This window comes from Canis lupus, unplaced genomic scaffold, assembly GCF_011100685.1.
Source record: "Canis lupus familiaris isolate Mischka breed German Shepherd unplaced genomic scaffold, alternate assembly UU_Cfam_GSD_1.0 chrUn_S423H583, whole genome shotgun sequence".
Taxonomy (NCBI): domain Eukaryota; kingdom Metazoa; phylum Chordata; class Mammalia; order Carnivora; family Canidae; genus Canis; species Canis lupus.
In genome coordinates, this window is record NW_023331353.1 from 4008 (window position 1) to 17745 (window position 13738).

At 37.3% G+C, this 13738-nt stretch overlaps 1 long non-coding RNA gene across 2 annotated transcripts in view; it reads left to right on the top strand.

Moving 5' to 3' along the window:
* The first annotated feature begins 1376 nt into the window (after positions 1 to 1376).
* LOC119879206 overlaps positions 1377 to 13738 on the top strand; it is a 29479-nt gene continuing 17117 nt past the window's right edge. Inside the window, exon 1 of one of the 2 annotated variants that reach the window (XR_005387379.1) lies at positions 1377 to 1557. This is a non-coding gene — a long non-coding RNA (uncharacterized LOC119879206). Of the gene's footprint in view, positions 1558 to 3294; positions 3712 to 13738 lie in introns of those variants that run through there. The other variant, XR_005387378.1, reaches the window with a different exon arrangement.

Genomic DNA, 13738 nt, shown 5'->3' on the forward strand with positions numbered 1-13738 from the left:
AGGGAGGGATCCCTGGGTGGTGCAGCAGTTTGGCGCCTGCCTTTGGCCCAGGGCGCGATCCTGGAGACCCGGGATCCAATCCCACGTTGGGCTTCCGGTGCATGGAGCCTGCTTCTCTCTCTGCCTGTGTCTCTGCCCCTCTCTCTCTCTCTCTCTGTGTGACTATCATGAATAAATAAATAAAATCTTTAAAAAAAAATTAAAATAAAATAAAATAAAATAAAGGGAATTTACTGGACCTTGTAACCACTCTCCAAAGGTAGAGTGATCTTCAAGTAAACTTCCATTATAGTTTGAATTTTATTGTCTGAAATTATGTTGGCTGTCCCCTCTACTGTATGTTGTCTTCCTCAGCTGGGTTCCCTCATAGTTGCAAAAGGGCTGCAGCAATTCCAAAGGTCATATCCTCACATCACTCCATTCAAAAGAGTTTCACTTCCTCGAGCCACTGAGTAAACCTCTGGGCTTTCCGCTGATTGAACGGACTCAGGTAATGACAACATAGATTGCTTTAGACTTAACTGTATCCATCCCTGAGGAACCAAGGCAAGGAATGGATTTATGCTGATTTCATTGGGTTCTGTAGAGACTACAACATGGAGACTCCATCTCACCACCACTCACTAGCAGGTACTCAGTGGGGAAGTGTGCAGTGGAGGGAGCCAGTAAATTGCCTGCTTCAGGTAATGCAGGTGACAGAAGGGGAGCAGGAATAAACTGTCCTTGACTGGGCTCTGATTTGGGTGAATAAGTAGGCAAATATTAAGAAACAAACAATGGCAGGTTATTGTGTAACAAACCATGACAGGTTATAGAACATTCTCAGGGAGTAAACCTTAGCTTGGATCTCTTGCATTTCTCTCTTAAAGAAAAGCAACAATTCTATGTATTAAAAAGCATAATAGGTGCTACAAAGCCTTCTCCTCTTCTCAGTTATTGTGTCACTAAATGTGTGAGAGTGTGAATCCCATTTCTCACAATGGGTCTTCCACAGAGTCAAAGGTTCTTGTGCGGGACACCTGGGTGGCTCAGCGGGTTAGCACCTGCCTTCACACCCAGGGCGTGATCCTGGAGTCCCAGGATCAAGTCCCATATCGGGCTCCCTGTAGGGAGCCTACTTCTCCCTCTGCCTATGTCTCTGCCTCTCTCTCATGAATAAATAAATAAAATCTTTAAATCAAAACAAAGGTTCTTGTGCTTCCTGCCCAATTCCAAATAAAACCAAAAACATTCCAATGCAAATAGTTGTCCCGTATGCAATTATCATCTCAATAAATTCTATTTTCATTTCAACAAAATGTAATTGGTGAGAACAACTGTGGGTGATACATTTATTCTTAAATTAACAATAACTTTGGCCTTCTAAAAAAGCATAATTTCAGGTTTTTTTCCCTGTAATTACTAGTCTTCATATCTTTGAAATTTCTAGGGAAAAAAAATTTATTTCCTGGGGAAAATGTTTTGAGTAAGCCTCTAAACCTCATCTGCAAAATAAGAAAGATCACACTGACTTCATAGGGTACATGAGGATTAAAGGGGCTAGCTAACATATGAAAAGTAAGTACAAAGTGCCTGACATATTAATATAATATCATTATATAATAGAATTTATTAATATCATGTAGTAATATGTAATATCATTATAATATATAATAGCTATGTCATTATTACTCCATTTGCCTGTATTTACTCAATCCTTAGGCTAGACCTAGAAGGGTCACTATTTTTTTTAGCCCATTTTACAGAGGAAACTGAAGCATAGATAATTAAAAGGCTATTGATTTTCTTACATAGTGACATGGCAGGATTTTCCTGGTAAGTTGTAGAATAAGATTCACACCTTGAAACCAGCTTTAAACTGGGGCATCTGGGTGGCTCAGTTAAGTATTAGTGATTTCAGCTCAGGTCATGATCTCATGGGTCATGACATTGAGCTCTGCGTTGGGCTCTTGGGCGCAGCAGGGAGGCTGCTTGGGATTCTCACCCTCTGTCTCTCCCTTCCCACTTGCTGGGAAGAAATCTTTAAAAATAAAGAAATCTTTAAAAAAAATAATAAGAGGAACTTCAGATTTACTAATCTCTTACTTTCCTTGAACTCTCTTCTGATCACTACTCTACTTACTCAGTTGGAAAACAACAAATACATAATGAGAAGTTATCTCTCCTATTCATTCATAGTCAAAGCTACCTTATTGGGCTTTTATTTTCTAACACCTTCTATCTTCCAGCCTCTTTTGTTTTTAGTTTATAGATGATAAAATATTACAATTAAGCATAAATACTTAACCTTAACACTTAAATACCTGGCACTTAGTTGGTAGTCACTATTATTTATTGAAGGAACGAATGAATGAAACCCAACACTAAAGGGAAAAAAAGACTTACAGAAGAAATAAAAACTCTAATTCTTACACCACCACTCAGGCTAATGATAGGACCAATGGAAGATAAAAATAGAAGAAAGCCTGAACTAGATGTGGAAACTAGGAAAAGTGGCGTTACATGCCAGAAACATAACAGAATTTCTGCTAAATATAAAGGGAATGGGAACAAACTATAGGAAGTCACAAAAGGTCAACTGTACATAGAATTTTACAAACTGTTTTTATCATTATCTCTTAAAATTTTTTTCCAGGTGAATATCAATATTACCACTTCATTTGCTTATCAACATCTCATTACATGTATATATATGATTTATTTCATTCTTGCTACCATTTAATTGTATCAATTTTTGCTTTTATAAAACTGGCATTGAACATTGAGAATTTTTCTTATTTTAAAGGCACCTGCTTGCAGAATGAAAACATGATTACAAAAGTTTTTTTTAAAGATTTTATTTATTTATTCATGACAGACACAGACAGAGAGAGAAAGCGAGGCAGAGACACAGGCAGAGGGAGAAGCAGGCTCCATGCAGGGAGCTCGATGTGTGACTCGATCCCAGGTCTCCAGGATCACATCCCAGGCGGAAGGCGGCACTAAACCACTGGGCCACCGGGGCTGCCCTGATTACAAAAGTTATCAAGAAAAAAATAGATAAAAGTTAGTATATATGACAAAAGATTAAAAAGCAAAAGAAGTTGAAAACAGCAAAATAAGATGACAGAAGAGCAAATATATTAGTAAATGAATATAAATGGAAGAATGTACCTCTTAAGAGGTTAAGAAAAAAACCTGTGTTCAGGTCTGAAGCTAATCAACTTCATTCAGGTTATATAAGGCACTAGAAGGAAAGTTACACATAAAAAATTAAAAGGATATGCAAGAAGAAATTAGGCAAATGGTTGTATAAAGGACCCAGGTCTTTTCCATCTCTGTGCTCTGACATCCCTGTTTGGGTTTTTAGGCTTCTAACGAGATGGATGCAGCGATTCTGGGTGTCATACCAGAAACAGCAATATCCAGGTGGAAATAAGAGACCCCAGCTCTTGCTCAGAAGAAGGACACTTTCCCAAAGACTCCCTACCTACCCACACACTTCATTTTGGCCAGCACTGAATCCCACGCCTAATGATCTATCAACTGAAAAAAAGAATGGATTCACCCTTAAACCAAACAAACCTTCTCCTGAGACACTTAGCTGTGTGAGAAAGAGGTGGCTACCTGAACAAAACTGAGGTCCTGGTTCTACTAGAAGAGGGATAAATGGATGCTGGTTGAGCAACCAGTGATGATCACAACACCAGATAAATAGGAACCAAAGAAAAGGTGATGTATACTAAACAGATTTAAGCACAAAACAGCATTATTAAAGATCAAGAGCTACTTAGTGATAAATTTACCAGGAAGACATAATTATTCTGATTATGTATCCACCTAAAAACATAACCTCAAAATACATGCCAAAAAGTAAGCAGAAAAACAAGAGGTGGCAGGAAGGGGTGGCTAACAATTTAGATCATAGTGGAAAATCATATAGATCATAGCAGAAAAAGGTTAACATACCTTTCTGAGAGGCAGATTGAATAGATCAAAATTAAGTAGAAATTGAGAAAATCTGAACAACAGAATTATTAAGCTTGACATAACATATATATGTGTGTGTATACATATATATGTTGTATATGTATACAGTCCTATAAATAAATATGGCATATACATATTAATTTCAAGCACACATTGAACATTTTCAAAAACTGATCACCACTTGACCACAAACACAACTCAAAAATACAATGCAACAAAGTTACAAATGCAATCAATAGCTAAAGAGAGCCAAGAAATTGATAAATTCAGAAATTTTAAAACCTACTTCTAAATAATTCATGGGTTAAAAAGAAATCATACTGAAAATTACCAAATAGAACTGATTGGCAATGTAACCCGACATATTAAAAACACACAGGATTATTTTCAGGGAAAATTCTTTCTAAGCAAACTGGAGTTAATCTTTTTCCTACAGCATATTTCCATCCCAAATGCTGACAGTGATAGAAAAACTTAGGAAAACATCTTACTTCTTCTATACATTGGAAAGATTGCCCTTTGTTCTTTCTTTCCCTGAATGTTTTCATGAAGCCTCAACCAGAGTCCATATGCTGTTCATTTTCTCTTTATTAAGCATTTTTGTGGCAATTTTATACAATAGCCAGTCCAGTAATGGTCAGCCTTTCTCCACTGCCACCCCATAGAGAAATGTTTTCCTTATTCCATCAGGTACCTATCAGAAAAATCTCCTACTCTCTTGACCCCTCCACAAAGAAATCTAAATTGCCTTCCTTGGTGACTCTTCACAACTCTACACATTGGTAACCTCCTCTTTCTAGAACACCCACATGTGAATTTAAAATTCTATAGACAGGAGAGATATTGGTTCAAAGCCATGCAACATTTACCTTCTAACAGTAATTCAAATGTGTTGCATGGTCAACCTGACACAAGGAAGGAGGAAGAAAGAAATTAGCAGTTTGGTGTCTGCTCTATATACAGAGAGGGTGTGCAGAGAGGCTTCCACTTGACTTATCAAATGTGTAGGATAATAAACCCAAGTAAGGAAGATGAATGGGATGACTTCAGCCTCCAGGTATATTATAAAAAAATACATTATTATTTTACTTGAAATTGATTTGTTCTCATGGGTATCTAAATATGCACAAATATTTTTATGGATCATATGTTTGGTAAAGAGTGATTCTGCACATGGTTGCATTAAGGAAAACCCATTTTAGTTTCCTTTGACTTCATTCTAAGATCACAAATGTTGGCACTCTTTACCCGAACAAAGGATACACTTCCTTAAGCATGTTTCATGATAATAGCTTTCATTTTATTTTGGTTGGCTAGATGTATATGGCCTCTCCAAGTCCTCAATTATATAACCTGGGATTTCCACATTGTTTTTGACAGAAAAGTAGAACAAAAATAAGTTATGCAGACAAAATTTGAAACACATGATATGGAATTGAAAGGACTTAGTGATGAAAAGTCTGAGTTAGTGGTAATCAAATCTTGAAATAGATTTGTTCTTAAGCAAACAGTTCAAAGTATTTGGCTATGCATCACTGTTTTTTCAAGCTTGAAAAGATTATATTGCTCTGTTTCTCAACTATAGTATATTTACAGCTGGACTTTGAAACTGATGCAGTAAACATCAAACTCTTATTCCAATCTTGAGTTATATTCTCCATTAAGCAGCCACTGCAGGGCTCTGGCTTCAGTATCACAGTATCAAGACTTGGTACAACTGAGGAAAAATAATAAGGTTTGAAAACTGTGGGCTGTTGCAATAGATATTTTGCTTTCATCATTGCAAAAGGATTGAACTGTTTTAATATTTTAATGGTATGGAGCCAGGTTATATTAAACACTTATTTAGTATCTATTATCCAATATCTTATAAGCTCTTAGTCTATTTGGGGGTTATGAATGTTTGTGTGAATCTGATGAAAGCTATGGCTCTGCATCCTCAAAATTTTGATGTAATTTCAGTGAGTGGGCTCATAGACTCATAAATTCACTCATGGATCCCAGTTAAGAATCTTAGCCCTAAAGAATCTGAAAATGTAAACTCTGAAAAAAAGGTTTTCCTTGACTTTTGGAACACAAGATGCTCTTATTAGACACTAGATGTACATAGGAGACATCCATTTTAGGTAATTTTTAAAAGAACACTCATGAGAATATTAAAGAGAAACTATGTAATTGTTAGAAAGATTTTAAGATTTGAAATCTTTTCACCAAAAATTGACATCAACCTCAAAAATGGATAGCTAAAGTGCTAGATTAGATTCCAAGTTCAAATGGTTTTATTTTTCATTTTTTATTCTATTAGATAAAAAAAATGCTAACTCACAATTATAGGTCATCAGAACTGGCAGAAAATGTTTTATGGATCTGACAAATGGCTCTGGATATTTGGATTGAAATTATGGACAAACTTCCAATTGAGGACTACTTTCAGCATTCTGTCAAAGACCAAATCAAGGAACATACCACACTCAAGAGCTGGACTGTTGTATGCTTTGAGTTGGAAGTTAGGGGCAAATGATTTCCATTCTTTGGTTCCATTTGACTCTGAAAAGCATTCCCACTTCTGTTACAGCATATGTATGTGGTTTTATAATGTGCCCAATATGATGTCATTATTTTTTTCCTCTGAAGATGGAAGAAAATTGAGTATTTGATGTTTGAAAGGACTTATACACAGCATGATAGAGCTGTTTGCACCAGAGTTTGATTTTATTAAGAAATTCTCTTTTTTTCTCTTAAACATCAAGAAATTAAGTTGTTTTTGGCTCTGAAGTGATAGGATCAGGCCATTAACAAAACCCACTATACTGCAATACAAGCTACTTTGGCAAACCTCTTGAAATCATGGCAATGCTCTTTGCTAGCATTTTTTAAGAGGAATTGAAATATATAATATAACATTTCTTACTGAAGTTGAGGGCCTTCCTCTCACTTTCAACATATGATAAAAGTGAATATTGTACATGTTCATCGTTCACTGAGCATGTTGAATACAACTCATTACCAACAGTTCTAATTTGGTTATAGTCCCATTTACCACTATTACCCCCATATTTTTTTAAAGATTTTTATTTATTTATTCATGAGAGAGAGAGAGAGAGAAGTAGAGGGAGAAGTAGGCTCCATGCAGGGAGACTGATGTGGGACTCGATCCCGGGTCTCCAGGATCACAGCGTGGGCTGAAGGCGGCCTAAACCACTGAGCCACCCGGGCTGCTCTATTACCCCCATATTTAATCAAGGATAAAAAGCATATTAATGGCCACTATATCAGATAGGACATAGATACTGTTGCAGGTTAAACCAAAATACAGAGCCTAAAACAACAGAGAAGCTTATTTTTTTTTTTGAGAAGCTTATTTTTCTCCAATACTAAGGATCTTAGTATTCAAGGTGGTGCCAAGGGTCTGTCCCATAAAATCAGCAGATGGCCATGTTCCTTCTCTCTTGGCCTAGTGCTCTTCTAGATGTTGCCCTTGTCTGCATTGTCTAATAGAGCCCACTAGATCCATAATTAGTCATGGCAAGGAATAAAAGAGAAGGGGAGGGTACAAACCATAAAACTGTCCATGTAACTCATCCAATAGCTATAGTCATATGGCCACAACTGGCTGCAAGAGAGGCTGGAAGATGTCACCTTTATTCCGGGTGGCCATGGACCCAACTAAAATAGTCTAATACCATAAAAAGGGGAGATAGAGGATGAACATTGAGTATAAATAGTAGTCTTTGTCAGAGCCACCCTGTAAATCAAGCATTATGGGTTTGACTTTCACTGAAACCTTTTATTACCAAGCAACACATTTCTTACCAGAGAATTTGTGTTCTGTCCGTTTAGCCCAACTTTTTTCCTGGTCTTCATAAGGGAACTTTCACAATTGTTAACTAAACCAAAAAAAATAAGGTTTTTCAGTGATAAATAGAATTTTTTTTAAAAAAGAGCACTTTCTCCTAATCCTTTCCCAGCATATATTCTTTGAACAAATTATTATTAAGCATATAAGTAATTTAATTCACTCATAAAGTAAAATATCTGCACACATACACAATTAGGGAGTTTTCTTTTTTTTTTTAAGATTTTATTTATTTATTCATGAGAGACATACAGAGAGAGAGGCAGAGACACAGGCAGAGGAAGAAGCAGGCTCCATGCACGGGGAGCCCGACGTGGGATTCGATCCCGGGTCTCCGGGATCACGCCCTGGGCCAAAGCAGCACTAAACCGCTGCGCCACCCAGGGATATAGGGAGTTTTCTTTTGGTCCAACTCAAATTGGGAATTTGTTGGTTCTGGTCACAAGGACTTCCAAAGGGTGATGCCACCTTTCGGCACAAGTTGTCTAGAGTCCACACTTGGGGAACAAACTTCAGGGTATGTGTCAGAGGTTTTTTTTTTGTTTAGTTTTGTTTTTTTTATTGCAAACAATAGAAATTAACTCTGGCTAGCTTAAAGGGAAAAGAAAAGAGTGCATCACGTGGAATGGGGATTGCTCATAAAAAAAGAGAAAGCAAAGGACCAAGTCTCACGAAGGACAGAAGTCAAGTCAGGGCAGCCCTGGGTACTAATGGAAAGACGCTCAAAGAAACCCTACCTCAATGAATCAGCTCTAGCTGTGTTCTGTCCTTGGTCACTATGCTCTGGTTTCATACTCTGGGAGAAGATTCCAAAGCTTTTTGTTATGGGCTTAATTGTGCTCCTGCCTCAAATTCATATGTCAATGTCCTAACACCCAGTACTTCAGAATATGACTGCAGTCACTGGAAGTTCTGAGAAAATATATAATGGCCTAAATATCGTACAGAGCTGCCAAGCAATATAAAATAGAATGATTGCCTTATGATATAATAGTAATTAAAATAACTATTATCATTATTATAGATAACATGTATTGAGTACTACTGTCTGCCAAGAACTGTGAAGGACACTTTTCTGCGACATGTTATTTAATACATTCAGCAACCTCATGAGCAACTGACCATTAACTATTATCTCCATTTTTAAAATGACAAAACCAAAATTAGTGATAAAACCAGATTTTGAATCTAAACCTATCTGAACTTAAAACTAGAATTCTTGGGCAGCCTGGGTGGCTCAGCGGTTTAGCACAGGCTTCAGCCCGTGCCTTCAGCCCAGGACCTGATTCTGGGGACCTGGGATAGAGTCCCACGTCGGGCTCCCTGCAGGGAGCCTGCTTTTCCCTCTGCCTGTGTCTCTGCCTCTCTGTGTCTCTCATTAATAAATAAAAATCTTTTTTTAAAAAAACGAGAATTCTTATGCTAGCAAGCAATATTACCACTTAAAGTATTCAAACAGTAGTTCAACTTGCTATGGAGGCAGAAATCATAATTACCATTTTCCAAACCCATAATCTTTGTGGGAGTTTTTGATTTATAGAAGCACTATACTTTTCTTTGCTTCAGCTTTGGTTAGTACATTCTTGGGGGAAGGAGACTGAGGGGCTTAAGGAGCAATTGTTAATGAAAAGCTTTTGAAAGTTACAAGATTATTGAACTGTGTGCTACACTGAACAAGACAGGTAGAAATTATTAGATCAAAACATATGCTGACAACACAAAGAGAAATTGAGGAGTCAATCCCATTTACAATTGCACCAAAAACCATAAGAAACCTATGAATAAACCTAACCAAGGAGGTGAAAGAAAGACCTTTACTCTGAAAAGTATAAAACATTGATGAAAGAAATTCAAGATGACACAAAGAAATGGAAAGACATTCTATCTTCATGGGTTGGAAGAACAATATACTAGCCAAAACAACCTAAACATTTAATGTAATACCTATCAAATACCAAGAACATTTCTCACAGAACTAGAATAAACAATCCTAAAATGTGTATGCAACCACAGAAGATCCTAAATAGCCAAAGCAATATTGAAAAAGAAAAGTAAAGCTGGAGGATGCCAATCCCGGACTTCAAGTTATATGACAAAGCTATAGTGATCAAAACAGTATGGTTCTGGCACAAAAATAGATATAGAGATCAATGGAACAGAAGAGAAAACACAGAAATGAACCTACAACTGTATGGTCAGTTAATCTTTGACAAAGAAGAGAATATCCAGTAGGAAAAAGTCTCTTCAACTAATGCTTCTGGGAAAACTGGACAGCCACATGCAATAGAATGAAACTGGACTACTTTCTTACAGCATACACAAAAATAAATTCAAAATAGATGAAAGACCTAAATGTGAGACATGAAATCAAAATCCTAGAGGAGGATACAGGCAGTAACTTCTGTGATATCAGCTGCAGCAACTTCTTTCTAGAAATGTCTCCTGACACAAGGGAAACAAAAGCAAAGATAAACTCTTGTGACTTCATCAAAATAGAAAGCTTTGCAAAGGGAAGGAAACAATAAAAAAAAAAACTAAAAGGCAAACTACAGAATGGGAGAAGATATTTACAAATGACAAATCTGATAAAGGGTTAATAGCCAAACTATATGAAGAGTTCTAAAACTCAACACCCTCAAAACAAACAATCCAATTAACAAATGAGCAGATATGCACACATAATGGAATATTACTCAGCAATGAAATCTTGGGGCGCCTGGGTGGCTCATTCAGTTAAGTGTCTGCCTTCACTTCAGGTCATGCTCCTGGGGTCCTGGGATTGAGCCCCGCATCAAGCTCCCTGCTCAGCAGAGAACTTGCTTCTCCCACTCCCTCTGCCCCTTCTCCTGCTGGTGCTCTCTCCCTCTCTCAAATAATATCTAAGGAAAAAAAAATCTTGCCACTTGCAATGCTGTGGATGGAGCTAGAGAGTATTATGCTAAGTGAAGTAAGTCAGTCAGAGAAAGACATATACCGTATGATTTCACTCATATGTGGAAACAAAAAAAAAAGAAGAGAGAGAGAAAGAGGCCAACTAAGAAACAGACTTTTCACTCTAGAGAACACACTGATGGTTCCCAAAGGAGAGGTGGGGGGTGAAATAGGTGATGGGGATTAAGGAGTGCACTTGTGATGAGTGCCAGGTGATGTATGGAAGCTGAATCACTATATTGTCCACCTGAAACTAATATTACACTATATGTTAACTAAGTTGAATTTAAATAAAAACTTAAATAAAACCTACATGCCAACAATGTTCACAAGACAGTGAGCTCTAACTACTCTGGAAGACCTTCCAGTGTCCATATGTTTCAAGTCTTTAAATCATTCTGCTCTGTACCTTGTCACCAAAGAACTGACCGACCACTACCTTTTTTGCAAAAAAAGGGTAGAAGCCTACTCTTGTAAGAAACCTACTTTTTGAGGTCAGAATGAAATGTTTAGCATTATCTCTTATATAATGCAATCATTCCTCTTAGGGTAATATCTGCCAGCCTGGCCTGCATATTAGAAAACCCGAAGGGCTGTTAAACAATGTATAAACCTGGGCCTCATTCCCAGACATGCCGGTGCAGGGGGTCTGGGATGGGCTTGAACATGGGTATTTTTGGAACCCTCCTCTTGTGCTTCTGATATGCAGCCAGGGTTGAGAACCAATGCCTTGTAACTATATCACCTAACTGCACTTCAAACAAACAATAAACTCCAATTTTTCTTTAAGACACCTACCTGAATTTATTTAAGTCAGAAAAGCATCAGACTTGTCACTGGCTTTTATCCTTTTTATCCTAATGAAAGTTCTGATGGTATTAATCAATCCATCTTGTCAAACAATGTGGGTATAAAACTTTTTCTCATTCACCATCAACAGCATAGGAGATTCCTGGCATACTTGCAAAATTTGACCAAAAGATATCCATACCTTTTTGTTCTAGACTATTCTACCCTTATAGTCTGTTTAAGGGTTTATTATTTTTTTTTTAAAAAAGGTTTTTTTATTTATTCATGAGAGCCATGGAGAGAGAGGCAGAGACACAGGCAGGGGGGAAGCAGGCTTTATGCAGGGAGCCTGATGTGGGACTCAGTCCCAGGACCCCGGGATCATGACCTGAGCCAAAGGCAGATGCTCAGCCACTCCAAATAGTCTCTTTAGTTTTTTTTTTTTTTTTAATATTATATATGTGAAGAGAAGTTGCTTAGGATAGGACTTGGTAGTGTGTCCTTGTCTATTGTGACAATAACACTGCATTGCTGCATTGGAGAGAATGTTGTGTTTATTGCTCATGCATCTGGGGTGATTTGAGGATTGGTTTAGCAGTTCTGCCAACCTTTGCTGGACCAGTTCACACAACTGGGGGTCAGCTGGCCATTGCCTGATCCAGGTGACTGGGCATAAGCAGGGTGACTCTGGCTGTGCCCACTTTCTCACATCCTCCAGCAGGCTAGCCCAAAGATATTCTCGTGGTGATGTCCACAGTGTTAGCAAGCCACAGACACCTTCTTCAAGACTTGGCTTGTGTCAGTCAGGTCAGCTAACATCCCACTAACCAAAGAAAGTTAGCTGGCTGAGTTGCTTATTGAGGGATGAACAGTCACCCCACTCACAATGAGATGGCCAAGGGTGTGAATACAGTCAGGGAGAAAAAACTGGAGCTATCATTGTAATTCTACAACTGTTGTAAAAACAAATCCAATAATATCAAGCCCGGAAATGGGAATAATGAAACTAAAATAAGACAGTGAAATGATGAAATAAATATTGGAAAAACAGAATTCTTATGCAGAAATGGGAGGCCACTGGTTTAACTTTGTCAGCTTTCAACTGCTAAATACTGGAGAATATGAAGGAAGGAATTGGCTCCTGCTTGCTACTGTTTCTCTCCAATCTAATAGATGACTGTTGAACTCTATGGAATATGGACAAATCATAATGTACTCAGGAAGACTTAAAGAAAAAACATGTCACTGTGAGTATATTTCAAACCGAGCAGTTAAACTGCATCAAAATATAATGAAGTCATTGAAATTATGAGGGAATTAACATGTTTAGGTCAATTGCTAAGAAATACATTAGATACAACAAGTTATATCCTTAAATCTCTAAATAATTTAAAAAGCAACTTTGAGATGCTATTCTATCAAATCTCTTATTATTTGTTTACGTGATTTTAAGCAATAAAACAGATGTTTGGCAGAACATTATTAAAATAGGGAACCTCGAATCCTCCAATAGTTTCATAGCACAGTTCCCTTGATCCCAATTCCAATTAGGTGTTCCTTTAAATGATTTCATTTATATGCAAATCCAGATAGAAGTGATTCCTAGACCTTTTATCATCCCAAAATTTGGCCTGGCTCTTGATCTGAATAAGCAGGCAGAGTTTTGTTTTGTTTTTAAAGATTTCATTTATTCATGAGAGACACACAGAGAGGCAGAGACCTAGGCAGAGGGAGAAGCAGGTTCCCTGGGGGGAGCCTGATGTAATCCCGGGACATGGGGAGCGCAATCTGAGCCAAAGGCAGACACTCAACCACTGAGCCACCCAGGTGCCCCAGCAGATAAAGTTTTTTAAACTTCACAAAAATGCCTTAAACTGCATGATATTTAGTGAAATGACCACATTATTTTGAATATTTTGAATTCCATATATTTGGAATAGAGGATGAACTTGTGTATGAATACTAAAATTTCTTTCTCTCTGGATCAGAGTAGTTACAGAGATGAAGGAAGGTCTTATTAGTAACCACCTCCACATAAGACACAGAAAAATAGAAATCTGTGTTAAAATTCTAAAATATGGCGTAGCTAAGATAATAAGAAATTATAAAGTTTGCATTTTTTTAATGTTTTGCTATCATTTTTTCCACATTAAGGAGTACTTTTCCATAAATGTGTTATATATATGTGGTATT